At 40.0% G+C, this 15,736-nt stretch overlaps 1 pseudogene; it reads right to left on the bottom strand.

Moving 5' to 3' along the window:
- Nucleotides 1-412: 412 nt before the first annotated feature.
- On the bottom strand, nucleotides 413-531 carry LOC116477569 (U4atac minor spliceosomal RNA; annotated as a pseudogene).
- Nucleotides 532-15,736: the final 15,205 nt, after the last annotated feature.

Here is a 15,736-nt window from a genome sequence, read left to right as displayed (position 1 = left end):
CTTACTTGGCTTATATATTTTCTTTGGTGAGATGTATATTCAAATATTTTGCACTTTTTACTAATGGATTGTCTTATTGAATTTTGAGAGTTCTTTATATATTCTAAATATGTTCTTTATCAGGTATAAGTTTTGGCAATATTTTCTCCTAGTATGTAGCTTGTCTACTAATTTTCTTACAGTGTCTTCTGAAAAGCAGTTTTAAATTTTGATAAATTTCAAGGTATCAGGTTTTTCTTTTATAGTTCATAATTTTTTTGTCCTATATAAAAAAATCTTTGCTTAACTCAAGATCACAAAGATTTTGTCTTATGTTTTACTTTAGGCATTTTATACTTTTAGCTCTATAAATCTTTGTTTAAAATTTTATTTATTGTTTTATTTTCTTTATTGTGGAAAATCAGGTTTTCATTTTTCCAAAAATTGCACCAAAGTAAAGCAAAGCTCTAGTTGATGTGGGTGTCTTGTGTAGGCGTTAGCAGTAGTGCCCTCACTGTGCACTCATTGGACAGTAATAAACCTTAAGTTGACTTTTCAAAATTCTTTCAAGCTTCTCTTTATATTAGGTGCTGTCCATATCATCACATGCTTTTCCAACTGTATAGCTGAGTGGTGGATGAGAATGAAGTGAGTGAGGTACGTGCTCCAGGTGCGAAACTTAAGGAGGCAACAAGACTTTGGAAATCAAGATAAATAATACCTTTACGCAATATTTTAAAAGTAGAAATTCACACAACTATCCATGATGAACAAAATATCAACAATATAAATAAAGATAGAGGATTTTACCATGCATTCACATGACCCTACCTCACTCAGCTCACCCTAAATCTGGCCCTGCTGTCTCGACTGCTATCAGCTGCTCTTTCTCAATGTGATCAATGTCAGCAAAACAAATTATAGGTGCTTAGCATGGCTTCAGGGGCCGATTTTGCCGAGATCATAACAAGTCTTTTTTCTCCTACTTTCACCTGATTTAATCCTGTGGTTCAGTTGGTTCTCAGTCTTCCAACTCTTAGTCTTCCACTCTTTTTTTTTTTTAATTATTATACGTTAAGTTCTAGGGTACATGTGCACAACGTGCAGGTTTGTTACATAGGTATACATGTGCCATGTTGGTTTGCTGCACCCATTAACTCGTCATTTACATTAGGTGTTTCTCCTAATGCTATCCCTCCCCCTGCCTTCTACTCCATGACAGGCCCCGGGGTGTGATGTTCCCTGCCTTGTGTCCAAGTGTTCTCATTGTTCAATTCCCACCTACGAATGAGAACTTGTGGTGTTTGGTTTTCTGTCCTTGTGATAGTTTGCTCAGAATGATGGTTTCCAGCTGCATCCATGTCCCTGCAAAGGACATGAACTCATTCTTTTTATGGCTGCATAGTATTCCATGGTGTGTATGTGCCACTATCCAGAATCTATAAATAAATTAAACAAATTTACAAGAAAAAAACAAACGACCCCATCAAAAAGTAGGCAAAGGATATGAACAGACACATCTCAAAAGAAGACATTTATGCAGCCAACAGACACATGAAAAAATGCTCATCATCACTGGTCATCAGAGAAATGCAAATCAAAACCACAATGAGATACCATCTCACGCCAGTTAGAATGGCGATTATTAAAAAGTCAGGAAACAACAGATGCTGGAGAGGATGTGGAGAAATAGGAATGCTTTTACACTGTTGGTGGGAGTGTAAACTAGTTCAACCATTGTGGAAGACCATGTGGTGATTCCTCAAGGATCTAGAACTAGAAATACTATTTGACCCAGTGATCCCATTACTGGATATATATCCAGAGGATTATAGTCTTCCATTCTTTAAGGAAATGATACCTGTTTTGATAGGTTCCATGTACAAGCTTGGTTTCAGGTCAAAGTCACAATTTCAGAGCATATTCTGGATATATGATGGATATATGGAATATATGTCCAATCCACAAGCCATTAGAATAGATATACTATCTAAAAAGCTATCTACATTCTGCCCTGCTTGTCTAATTTCTACCATCATGTGCCTTGTCTCCCAGCCATGTTATTGGCCATAGGTGGGCAGCTGACCCACAGCAAGTCTATTGCATTTTCTTGCCTTTTAATTTGGAATCTGGTTTCAGAAATCATGTAGTAAGAACTGTGTGGAGCAGGAATTGGAGCATCCAAACTCCCAAGCTGTTTTTCACCCACATTCCAACATGTGAACTGAGAAGCAGAGAAAGTTGATTAGCAAAAGGAGAAGTTCGATGCAGAAAGGCAGGGATGAGAGATAGAGAGGTAGAGTCAGACTTGGCTTCCTAACAATTTTCCGGTTCATACTTCCAATCTCTTCCTGAGATCCAGCTCTATCCCTTCTTTTGAATTCTGTGAGATACCACATCACTCATATAACAAACACCACATCTCCACTTTTTTTCTTATACTTTGAATTTGCTTTCATTAGTCCAAATTGGAGAACCTTGGCCAATATGCTGTTTCCAACTTCCAAAATTAGATGCTTTATCCTCCCCGGGATTCTAAGGAAACTTTCCCAAACTGCTCTTTCCAGTGCTTTTCCCTGGTTAATAAAATCATTTCCTCTAGGAATACGGTTATTCCTTTCTTTTTTTAAAAAAACTTTAATTCCATTCTTCTTTCTTTTATACATTTCCCTGGTAATCCTCATTTGCATGGTTCCCAAGTTTACTCTTCCTCTGTTTTTTCTTAGCATGTTTTTGGCCTATCCCATTGTTAGTAGTTATTAAGTGTTTACATTGTATAAAAGATACAGAAGTCAGATATCTTTTATTTACCACCCTATTGATTACCCAAGGTCCAATTTAAATATTATTTTCAACCATACTGCCAAAAGCAATCTACAAATTCAAGGCAATTACCATCAAAATACCACTCTCATTCTTCACAGAACTAGAAAAAACAATTCTAAAATTCATATGGAACCAAAAGAGAGCCTGCCTAGCCCAAGCACGACTGAGCAAAAAGAACAAATCTGGAGGCATCACACTACCTGATTTTAAACTGTACCATAAGGCCATAGTCACCAAAACAGCATGGTACTGGTATAAAAATAGGAACATAGACCAACGGAACAGAATAGAGAACCCAGAAATAAACCCAAATACTTACAGCCAACTAATCTTCAACAAAGCAAACAAAAACATAAAGTGGGGAAAGGATGCCCTATTCAACAAATAGTGCTGGGATAATTGGCAAGCCACACATAGGAGAATGAAACTGGATCCTCATCTCTCACCTTATACAAAAATCAACTCAAGATAGATCAAGGACTTAAATCTAAGACCTGAAACTATAAAAATTCTAGAAGATAACATCAGAAAAACCCTTCTAGCCATTGGCTTAGGCAAGGATTTCATGACCAGGAACCCAAAAGCCAAATGCAATAAAAACAAAGATAAGGCTGGGCATGGTGGCTCATGCCTGTAATCCCAGCACTTTGGGAGGCTGAGGCAGGCGGATCAGCTGAGGTCACGAGTTCAAGACCAGCCTGGCCAACATGGTGAAAACCCGTCTCTACTAAAAATACAAAAATTAGCCGGGCGTGGTGGCGGGTGCCTAATCCCCAGCTACTCGGGAGGCTGAGGCAGGAGAATCACTTGAACCCGGGAGGTAGAGGTTGCAGTGAGCTGAGATTATGCCATTGCACTCCAGCCTGGGGGACAAGAGCGAGACTTCATCTCAAAAAACAAAACAAAACAAAACAAAATGAAACAAAGATAAATAGGCTGGACTTAATTAAACTAAGGAGCTTTTGCACAGCAAAAGGAATAGTCAGCAGAGTAAAAAGACAACCCACAGAGTGGGAGAAAATTTGCACAATCTATACACCTGACAAAGGACTAATATCCAGAATCTAAAACAAACTCAACAAATCAGCAAGAAATAAACAAACAATCCCATCAAAAACTGGGCTAAGGACATGAATAGATAATTCTCAAAAGAAGATATATAAATGGCCAATACACATATGAAAAAATGCTCAACATCACTAATGATGAGGGAAATGCAAACAAAACCCACAATGCGATAGTACCTTACTCTTGCAAGAATGGCCATAATCAAAACATAAAAAAAAAATAGATGTTGGCAGGGATGCGACAAAGAGGGGGCACTTCTACACTGCTGCTGGGAATGTAAACTAGTTCAACCACCATGGAAAACCATGTGGAGATTCCTTAAAGATCTAAAAGTAGAACTACCATTTGATCCAGCAATCCCACTACTGTGTACCTACTCAAAGGAAAAGAAGTCATTATACGAAAAAGATATTTGCACACTCATGTTTATAGTAGCATAATTCGCAATTGCAAAAATGTGGGACCAACCCAAATGCTCATCATTCAACAAGTGGATAAAGAAACATATATATATACACACACACACACACACGTGCACACACACACACTCATAATGGAATACTACTCAGCCATAAAAGGAATAAATTAATGGCATTTGCACCAACCTGGATGACATTGGAGACTGTTATTCTTAGTGAAGTAACTCAGGAATGGAAAACCAAACATCATATATTCTCACTCATAAGTGATAGCTAAGCTATGAGGATGCAAAGGCATAAGAATGATACAATGGACCTTGGGGACTCGGGAAAGGGTAGGAAGGGGATGAGTGATAAAAGATTACAAATTGGGTGCAGTGTATACTGCTCGGGTGATGAGTGCACCAAAATCTCACAAATCACCGCTAAAGAACTTAGTCATGTAACCAAATACCACCTGTTTCCTAATAATCTATGGAAGTAAAAAATTAAAAAAAAAATCGTCTGGGCATGGTGGTTCACACCTGTAATCCCAGCAGTTTGGGAGGCCGAGGCGGGTGGACCACTTGAGGTCAAGAGTTTCAGGTCAGCCTGGCCAACATGGTGAAACTCATCTCTACTAAAAATACAAAAATTAGCTGGGTGTGGTGGTGGGTGCCTGTAATCCCAGCTACTTGGGAGGCTGAGGCAGGAGAATCACTTGAACCCGGAGGCAGAGGTTGTAGTGAGCCAAGATAGTGCCATTGCACTCCAGCCTGGGCAACAAGAGAAAAACTCTGTCTCAAAAATAAATAAATTAATTAATTAAAAAAATCATTACCACTATGAGCCTGTCTCACCAATCTCTTTTTTCCTTCAGAAAGAATATAGACAGCTCTTTGTATATAAATACATTTGAATTCTCCTCTATTATGTCCCCTCAAGGCAAGGAATCATGTTACTCATGCTTGCATTATGAGCACTTAACATCTATAGGAGGTGATGGGTAAGGGCTGGTTGGATAAATTAGCGAATTAATGTAAAGGGTGGCCTACTTTGCCACATACGAAATTGGGGGATGTACTTGATCCCAAATATCCCTTAAACATTAGGTTCTTCTGGTCTCTGCTATTCTAAGTCCCGTTCTTTTCCCATTTTGCCCTGTTTCCCCAGATGATGTTACCACCATGACTTGAGTTACCATCTGCCATATGTGAGTCCATCCTGAGACTATATTTTTAGTCCAGATTTGTCTCCGGAAAGCCAGACCCATAATTCCAATTACTTATCAGGAAGCACCAGCAGGTGCTTCTGCAGGCACCTCAGAGTCAGTTTAGTCTGCCAAATCCACCCACTTCATTACATCCTCCCACTCTTCCTTCTTTTTCTCTTTCTCCTCTGATGTTCCCTAAATAATGAATGCAGCATTACTCTGTCAATTGCACAAACACTGGTTTATGGTTAACATAGAGCACATTGCCTGGTGCCTAGTAAGCACTCAATTAATATTTATTGAGTAAATAAATGCCACACACTAAAATGGCCAAATCAGTTGAAAATGACAGATTTGGTGATTACATTCAGAAATAATCTTAGACTTAATAGTAAAAAGCTAGAATGAGAATAAGCCCAGGGAATTTCCTGTCTTTCACTTTTGCTGCCTTTGAAACATTAAGCAAACCAACATCGCTCATGAGGTCTGACTTGAAGATCAGACCTAAAGGCTTATGATTTGTGATCCTCCATAAAACTGTCTGAAATGGTTTCCTTTAGACAAATGGGACTTTGTTCATTATGCCCGATCATGGACAGTCTTTATATACATGCCAAGATAAATTTTTCTGAGGTAAGCTTATAGGGATTGAGGACATACTGTGTGCTATCCTATTGGGAGTTAAGGCTGATAACTAACCTTTCATTCTTCTATCCCAGGCTAATATTTGAGGCGTCAGTTGCAGGCAAACAGCATGAGCTTTTGGCTTCACACTGGCTTGAGTCTGAATTCCAGCTCCTGCATTTACCAACTTTGTGAGTTTGAATAAGTTACTTAAGTTTCTTGAATCTCACTTTCATCTATTATATGAAGACAATATTATGCATAGCATATGGTTATTTGAAAGTAGATGTGTAATAAGTTAAGCATAGTCTCTGAAACAAGGGGTGCTCACTAAATGTGAGCTTTCTTCCCTTCTCTTGCTAGATGTGTGGTGATCTCTAATTAGGTTACTCAACCCACCTTGATTGTCAGTTTCCTCGTCAGTGAATGAAATAATTACACTATCCACAGAGTTGATGTGAGGACTGATAGTGATTTAAAGTGACTATCACATGATACATAGTGATTATTTAATCACTACTAGAACCCTTTCTTTCTTCCTTCTCAGTAAGGAATGGGAAATGCCTGATTGTATTTTAAGTCTGTCAGAACTTCTAGGTGATCTAGCAAGACATGAACATGGGATATTGTTGCTTTGCTCGTGTGTATAATACAATACTGCTCAACAGAAATGATAAATAGAGGAAACTTGCCATCTTCTCTATGTGACAATTGCATGCCCCAGCCGACATCATCAGATTTGCCTTGGGGTTTTTCCTCAGGGTGCATGTAACCAATGGAAAAGGACCAATGCCTGAGAAGTCTCATTGGTTACTTGGGGGTACCACATCCTCTGATTGGTGTAAGCATCAGCCAATCCTCATCCACGTATTAACAGCACTTCAATTATTAATCAGGCAGCTGCTGACTTTGGCTAAATCAAGGTATCTTGCCCGACCCTCTGGACTACTCTCTATTCCTTCCTCCCTTCATTCTGCACAATGACCACCTCCCTACACCCCAAATATGCAAATACCATTTTGTTAAGAACTGAGTCCATTCCCTTCAAACCCCCAGGACGTTGAGGTTTCTGCTGCTAGCATCTACAATAGTTACAGAAATGACTTGTATTTCTTTAGAAACACATGACTGTAGTAATGAGGAAGCTAGTATAACTTTAGTGAGTATGCCTTTATAATGGTGTGAGTTGGGGAATAGGCATATACGGAGGCTAGTTTCTCTAGCAGGTGCCACATATTGAGATGAGAACCATTGTAAAAAGCTGTTTTCCAGGACGGATGGGGTAACAGATGAATCTCACCAAATCTCATTGGCTTTACTATTACAGAACCTGTCAAGAATCAGCTTACCTTTAACTGGTTGCCTCAGAAGCCTCCATGTTTGAGTTGCTGTGGGTGTGGAAAGAATGGGGGCTGGTAGATGGAGTTTGACTAGTAAGAAGAGGGAGTGGAGCGGAGCCTATGGCAGCGGAGGCCATGGGGGGAGTTTCCATGTAAGAAACTTTTGGTATCTGGGAGCAAACGATTTATTACCTAAACCTCCCACTCGCTTGATAGATTGCTGTTGGCATCTGCGTTATTGAAAAAAAAAAAAAAAAAAGACCTTGCTTCTTAGAAAAAAAAATTGGTGAGGCAAATACAGGACATTCAAATACAGCAGTGGGAAGGAAAAGAAAGCGGAAAATGCACTTGGCAAGAATTCAGAGAGAGCGACAGCCAATTGTCTTTATTGAAATGGCATTGAATTACAAACTCAAAGGAGGGAGTGGCGTCTCTTTCAGTAGAGAAAAAAAAAACCTTGCCATTCCTACCCAGTAAACAGTGTAGGGAAAACATTAACAACAACAACAACTCTATGCAAGGTATTTTTTTTGTTTCGTTTTTTTTCTCTTCTTATCTCCAAACAAAGAGATCTGTGCTTGCTACTGAAACACCCTAAATATATTGCCCACATACCCTGGTGGTTAAATTCCCTTCAAGAGGGTGACTGGACCAGGCCAACCCTCTGCCCCCAACCCCCTTCTGGTGGAGGCTCTAAGTCTGGTATGTCCCGCCTCTCTGCCCCAGCGGAGCACGTTCGCCAAAGCCCCGCAGATGCAGCACGTTTCCAGAACGCGCACTTTCGCAATGGGCGGCACCTCTCGCTCTCTGATGAACGGTCAAAAATGAGATTCTGGATGAGAACAATTAGAAACTTTAATTACCCTCCAGGCGTCTAACAATTATAAGCCACATTCTTATTTTTATAAGGAATTAGCTACAGATTGGATAGTGCTTGTCATGCTTTGAAACATTTCCTGCGTCTTTCTGGCATCTCTCCGTTGTTGTTAGAATGCTGGTGCTTCTCACATCCCCACTACCGCGCACCCCCCCCCGCCCCGCCCCGCGCTGCCCCACCTCTCTCTCTCTGTCGCTATGTGCATGTATATGTATATGTATATGTATATGTATATGTATATGTATATGTGTATGTATATATTTTTGGGGCTTGCCAATTCCCGCACCTTCATATACGTTACCCCGTCCTTTCATCTCCAAGATGACCTGAAATGACCTTTTGCTTGGCACGAGACGTGATTCAACTGATAATAAAAGTGTTCGGGGGGAGGGTAGGGGCGGTGTCTGTCTGAGCCGGGCTGAGAAAGAGCCAGGAGGGGGGCGGAGAAGGGGGGGGGACCATATCCATTTAAAGACGAATGCTGCTGCTTTCCGCAGTGCTATTTCCTGTAATTAATTTTCCACATATCACCTATCACACGAAAATAAAAGTTTTTTTTTTTTTTTTTAAGGCACACCACTCTCTTTGTTTAACCGGAGATCCCGGGCTGTTTAGAAGTGGCGGTGGGGGGAGTGGAGGAGGGAGAGTGGGGGTGGGGGGGGCAGGCCGGGGGAGGCTGGTCGTCCCCCCCGCAGAGAGGCCCGAGCTCTCCGCCGGAATGTGGGGTCGGAACCCCGCAGCTTTCTTTCTTTCTGCCTGGGTGTTTGCTGCTGGGAGCTTCTTTTCAAAGCCACGGCGCCTGCTAAGGTTCCCGCACACAGTTCCCTTCCATTTTCCATCTGCAGCCTTTGAGGGGTGTGGGCTTTTCCCAAAGCCTTTATTTCTTTGTCGTTTTAGGAAACCTCAATTTTTGCACCGACTCCAGAACTCCAAATGGATGCCGATAGCAAGTCCCATCGATCGTCCCCCTCCCCCATCTTACTTAGGGAGGGAAAAAAAGAACAAACTATTTATTTGGATACTCAGCGAGGTTGTGGGAGTTGCCACAGCAACAGCTGTGAACCTTGCACAGCAAAAGGCTCTTATTGTAGAGTGTCCTGCCTTCCCAAAGATCTCCTCTTTAAGGAGACACTGCTAGCGATACTATATCAGTTTGGTGTGTGTGTACATTGACGTATCATCGACACCATTTGAAGAAACAAAGGCAAGGGTTTACGTGGGTGGTTCACAAGATAATTTTAGTCAAGCTTGACCAGATGAGATGTGAGAAGGGAAAAATGGACTGTGGAGTCACGTGGGGACCTGAGATTAGAGAACTTCCTGCCCAGAAGCTTGCGAAATGGTAGAAAGTATTCTAAAGGTGTCCTGTCCCTTCTGGAGGTCATAGCTTGCGTGTGAGCTGGCGGGGGTGATTACGCAGCCTTCCTGTCACCCTCTCCTGCACTTGTCGAAGGGATCTTGACATGAGATAGATGCTCTGAGCTCAGAGACGTGAGGAACTCAGCTTCCTGGGTTCCAGGAAGAACTTCTTTTCCCTGAAGTGCCTCATAGGCTGAAAGTTCCATGAAAAGCAAGAGGTTGCTCCACAGTCCCAGTTTCAAACCTTCTGGCTTTCCTCGGAAACCATGAAGTCATTAATGCCTCATAGGTATTAATATTTGCCAGTCTCTACAGATATAAAGGTACAATTAAAGACTAGTCCTTAGCCCCTGCCCTCAAGGAGCTGTCAGTCAAGAAGTGGATTAGGTAAACAGATAAATACAGGGAAGAAGGAGTGACTATGGGGCTGCCAGATCCGTTACAGCCACCGGCATGATCCCCATTCATTTCTTAGTTCATGGAATGCCTGACAGAATGCCAATCAACATCCCTTTCCTTTCCTTCTTCAAAAGTGCCTCCTTATAGGAAAAATTGTCATTCTGGGCAGATGGGCGCCAGGAAGCTGCCTTGAGAGTCACACTGTGGAAGGACACTGCTATCATCTTCAGTGAAAACCCCAGCCCGATTTCCAACCTGCTGTAGAAAAGGAAAGATACTAATATTACTGAGTACCCCTTCCATGTGCCATACATGATGCTATTTATTACACATATAATAAATAACACCTATAATAAATGCTATTTATTAAACCTATAGTAAATGTCATTTTATACCTACAATAAACGCTATTTATTATCCTATTGAATCCTCATGCAGTCTTTCACATGTAGTACCTGGTTTTATCTGAGCCATAGAACGTAGGAAATGATTTGAGTGACTTGTTTTCTCAATTACCCCAAGGATGATGCATAACTAGTACCATTCTATATGATAGAAGAGAAATTGATTCCCTTTATACAATGAATGCTTGAGGGCATTAGTTTTAATTCCCTCTCAGAGTCCCTCTTGAGAAAGTTGTGAAGTATCCTAACTTAACAGACAAGGAAACAGAGACTCAGGGAAATTGCTCAAGATCACACAGCCAACAATGCCAAAAATAATGGAAATTTCCTTCCTGACTCAAAAACTTACAATCTTTTGAGATAGCATGAATAGATTGCTCTATACTTCCATTTGACTATTTAAAAAAATAGAGGCCGGGCGCAGTGGCACTTTGGGAGGTCGAGACAGGCGGATCACCTGAGGTCAGGAGTTCGAGACCAGCCTGGCCAACATGGTGAAACCCCGTCTCTACGAAAAATACAAAAATTAGCTGGGCGTGGTGGCACATGCCTGTAATCCCAGTTACTTGGGAGGTTGAGGCAGGAGAATCGCTTGAACCTGGGAGGTAGAGGTTGCAGTGAGCCAAGATCACGCCACTGCACTCCATCCTGGGCTGCAGAGTGAGACTCTGTCTCAATACATAAATAAATAAATAGTTAAGGTTAGAATTTTCAGTGACTGACAGTCATACTGACTTAGAGTTAGATTGGAAGCTCTGCAAAAACAAGAACTAAGTCTTTTTTTTTTCTTCAGTAGTATCTTTCTTGGAACTATCCATCCAGTTAGGCAAAGATTATCACTAAGAAAGCCATCATTCATGGTGAAGGGAACACCTTGCTTTTAATAACTCAAACCATTGCCACTCAGCCTGACCACTTACCAGACTTAACCTCACATGACTTTTAAAATCAAACATATCTTCAAAGACTGGAGACATTTTTCATTGAAATCAAACAACAAGCCTTTAGCCCTAGGGCCATTGCAAGAGAAGAGCTGCTAACTCTTGCTAGCAGTACCGACCTGTTTGGCAAAGGTGAGAGCTTTTAAAAGCATCCTAGTCATTTGTAAGAGTTTTTCTATGACCTCCTCTTTTGTACAGTAAGTTCTCAGTTCAGACCCTGCATCCTTGGGCAAATTACTCAACCCCTCTATTCCTCTTTTTTTTTGTTTTCTTTTAAGATAGGGTCTTGCTCTGTCACCCAGGCTGGAGTACAGTGGCAAAATCATGGCTCACTGCAACCTTGAACTCTTGGACTCAGGCGATCCTCCTGCTTCAGCCTCCTGGGTATGTGGAGCTACAGGCATGCACCACGATGCCTTGCTAGTTTTTAAAAGTTTTTTGTAGAGACAGGTCTCACTGTGTGGCCAAGGCTGGTCCCAAACTCCTAGCCTGAAGCAATCTTCCCATCTCAGCCTCCCAAAGTGTTGAGATTACTGGCATGGGCCACCTCGCCCATCTGACCCCATTATTCCTTAATTTCACATGAAAGTAGAGGAATAGTAGCATTTATGACATAGGATCATGGTAAGGATTACCCTGAGATTAAACATGTACAGCATTTAGTGCAGTACCTGTCTCATATGAAATGCTATTTATTATGCCATTATTATGTGAATTATTATAATAACTTTTATTTATATTAGAATTGATTAAAATGGATAGTTGACATTTTCTTTCCCATGCCATAGGTGGACCCTAAGCTATATTGTGAAGCTGATAAATCTTTTCTTTTTCAACTCTCTGTTTTTCTCTCACCATGTCACTACTTCTCTTATTTCTAAACATCCATTTGTCCTGGCATTCCCTTTCTTCTTTCCCTAGCCTACTCAAACAAAACAAAAAAATCTTGTTCTGAAAATGGCTCTGTGATTAATCATTTACACTGGAGATCAGCAAGATTTTCCTTTTTTTTATTATTATACTTTAATTTTTAGGGTACATGTGCACAATGTGCAGGTTAGTTACATATGTATACACGTGCCATGTTGGTGTGCTGCACCCATTAACTCTTCATTTAACATTAGGTATATCTCCTAATGCTATCCCTCCTCCCTACCCCCACCCCACAGCAGTCCCTGGTGGGTGATGTTCCCCTTCCTGTGTCCATGTGTTCTCATTGTTCAATTCCCACCTATGAGTGAGAACATGCAGTGTTTGGTTTTTTGTCCTTGTGATAGTTTGCTGAGAATGATGGTTTCCAGCTTCATCCATGTCCCTACAAAGGACATGAACTCATCATTTTTTATGGCTGCATAGTATTCCATGGTGTATATGTGCCACATTTTCTTAATCCAGTCTATCATTGTTGGACATGTGGGTTGGTTCCAAGTCTTTGCTATTGTGAATAGGATCAGCCAGATTTTTCTAGAAAGAGCCAAATAATAAATATTTTAGGCTTTACAGGCCTTACAGTCTCTGTTGCAACGGCTCAACTCTGATGTTACGGTGCAAAACCAGTCATGGCCAATACGTAAATGAAAGAGTGGGACACGTTCTCATAAAACTTTATCTATGGACACTGAAGTTAGTTGAATTTCTTGGAATGTTTACATGTCACAAAATATTATTCTTTTATTTTTTTCAAGCATTTGTAAGTATAAAAGACATTCTTGCCTGTATTGCTGACCCACGACGTATACTTGACCATGAGTTCAGTCACTATGACATGCTCGGGAATATTGCATTTCATACTTTCAAGTTCCAGAAGAATATATAGGAAACACTACTTTGGGGGCAGTGCCATGAATAGTGTTTGTGCTAATGGCAGCCTCCTCTCTTGGCTCTCTTTGGAAAGGAAACCTGGCAGAGTGTGACCCAGGTTGGCCAACTGAAGATATTCATTACTGGAAAACATCCAGGCATCTGGGAAGAGGCAGCAAAAAGAGCACTATTTGTGATGTCGAACTTGGCTTCAGTCAAATTTGGATTCTAATCCCTTAGTGGTGTTTTGATTTGGGCAAGTCACTTAAAGTCTTTACACTTCAATTTTCCTAACTATAAAAGTAGAAATAATAATGCCTGTCTTAAAGAGTATGAGACTGAATTATATGTAGTCACTCTATGTGACAATGTATATTAAGAGGATGATAATTACAACATGGTGGACATTTTATAAATGCTTGAAGAGGATTAACAGGCACTCAGCTCATGTTTCCTTCAATCATTTATTGGTGGGGGAAGGAGGGTTCAATCTTTGCTGTTGTGAAATACAAGAATAGGAAGGTTGGACATGGTGGTACTTCTGGTATTTAAAAAAAGTTTCTCTGACCTTTTGCGGGGGGCAGGTGCGGGGACTAGTGAGAAGACAGGACATTTTTGGCACAGAAAAAAATAGACCTTTTAACCCAAGTGAAATGCAATCTTGTAGTGCAGAAGCAGTGGCTCTGTCATCAGGTTAGGGCTCAGCTCAAGATGACACTGATTTATGAAAGGACAGTCAAAGTGTCAGTGCCATTTCTGGACTGGTGTCTTCAGGCAGGCGTCCATTATTACTCATGTAGGCACCAAGGGAAAACTTTTCTTCACCTTCTGAAAGTTCGCCGAAAAAATCAATTGAAAACATGTGGATTAATAAGAGAAAGGTATCCAAATTTATTAACGTGCACATGGAAGAGAATGATGGAGTGATTACTCCAGTAGGGTAGAGAAGCTTATATATCATACCATCTTGAGATGACAGAAATAATGGAGGCTTGGATCATGGCAAGACAGGTTATTGGAGGGGGAAGAGAGGAGGCCTGGCTAGCAAAGGTGGTCTTGTTATGTAGATGAAATCTCACAGGTAGCAACTCTCAGACAAAATAGATGGTGAACGTTTCTTTCAGACCTTTAAAGATATTAGACTCTCTGTTAACTTTTCTCAGATCAGGCAAGGGAAGACCATCAGTGAAAGATTGGCTGCATCAATGGAGATTTTCTCTACAAGTGCAAATCTCCCTCACAAAAGGCAACTTTGCAGGGCTACTTCTGTTTGCAGGCCCTCTGAACAGCCATCTCAAAATATGCTAAACAAATATATTTTGGGGTGAAATACTTTGATTTTCTTCACTTGGTTCCCACATGAATCAGGGCTTTAGAAAGTGAATCAGGACTGCTTGAGAAGGTCTGTTTGTGCAGATAAGGGAGGTGTTTCCACATGTATGTGTGTATGTGAGAGAGAGAGAGAGAGGAGAGAGAGAGGAGAGAGGGAAAAGTACACTTTTGTACTCACTGATAAGTCTTATGGATGAAGAAAAACAGAAGCAGTGTGGCCTGGAATTTTAGAAACACACTGGAGACAGCCCATTCTAAAGATTGTACTCCTTCTCAGTACCAGGTTCTGAACTGAAGGAAAAAGACTCCTTTTGTCTTGAGGGAGCTTACAGGTGCACATTTTTTTATATATGACAAATGAGGTTAATTTGTATTAAAATAATTTATGTAATATTTCTGATAGATGACTTTAAATCAAATTAAAGAAATTGACCTTTAGCATATAAAAAACTATTTTTTGTCTCTGATTTTATCGACATATAAATATGATGTAAGCACAATTTTTATTTAAGATAAGATCTGGGTTTAGTTTCTCATGATGTAAGATTTTTCTTAAAGTTTAAAAATTTCTACATAAATTCTATGAGTTCAGTTAAGTTATTTCTACAAATTGGTTAAGAACTAAAAGAATATTGAATCATATTTAACTATATGAACTTGTAAGAATGCATGTCTTTCAAAAAGGGTTAATCTTGTGAATTCCTGTAATGCTGCAAATTGTATGGACATAATATATTAGCTTAAATTGTAATTTCCAGATCTTTAGCTGACCTGAGACTAATATTCAATTGAATTAATATATAAACTTTGGATATATGGGCAATTTGTAAGTAAGACAAATATGCAAATATTAGTTACAAAATATAGTTTTAATTTCCCCTACTCTTTATTTTATATATGTAAATGACTATACCTTAACAGGGTATGCAAATGTCTTTAAGTGATGCAATATATATGCTTATTTTTCCACCTTAAAATTTGTTAAAGTAATATAAATGTTTGTGGAAAAAATTAACTGGATTGTTTTTGTTTCCTGTCTCAGGTCTAGAAAAACAAAAGCTGCTTACAATATAAATTGTTGAGACAATATTAGGTACAATAATTTTGGAGAAATATGAATATGTATACCAGATAATAAATGTGGTTTATTTGCTTTTTTAAGAAAATTGTTACAGC

The sequence above is a fragment of the Hylobates moloch genome, unplaced genomic scaffold, assembly GCF_009828535.3.
Source record: "Hylobates moloch isolate HMO894 unplaced genomic scaffold, HMol_V3 SCAFFOLD_11, whole genome shotgun sequence".
In the NCBI taxonomy this organism is placed as follows: Eukaryota; Metazoa; Chordata; class Mammalia; order Primates; family Hylobatidae; genus Hylobates; species Hylobates moloch.
This window is presented reverse-complemented; position numbering and strand designations above follow the sequence as displayed.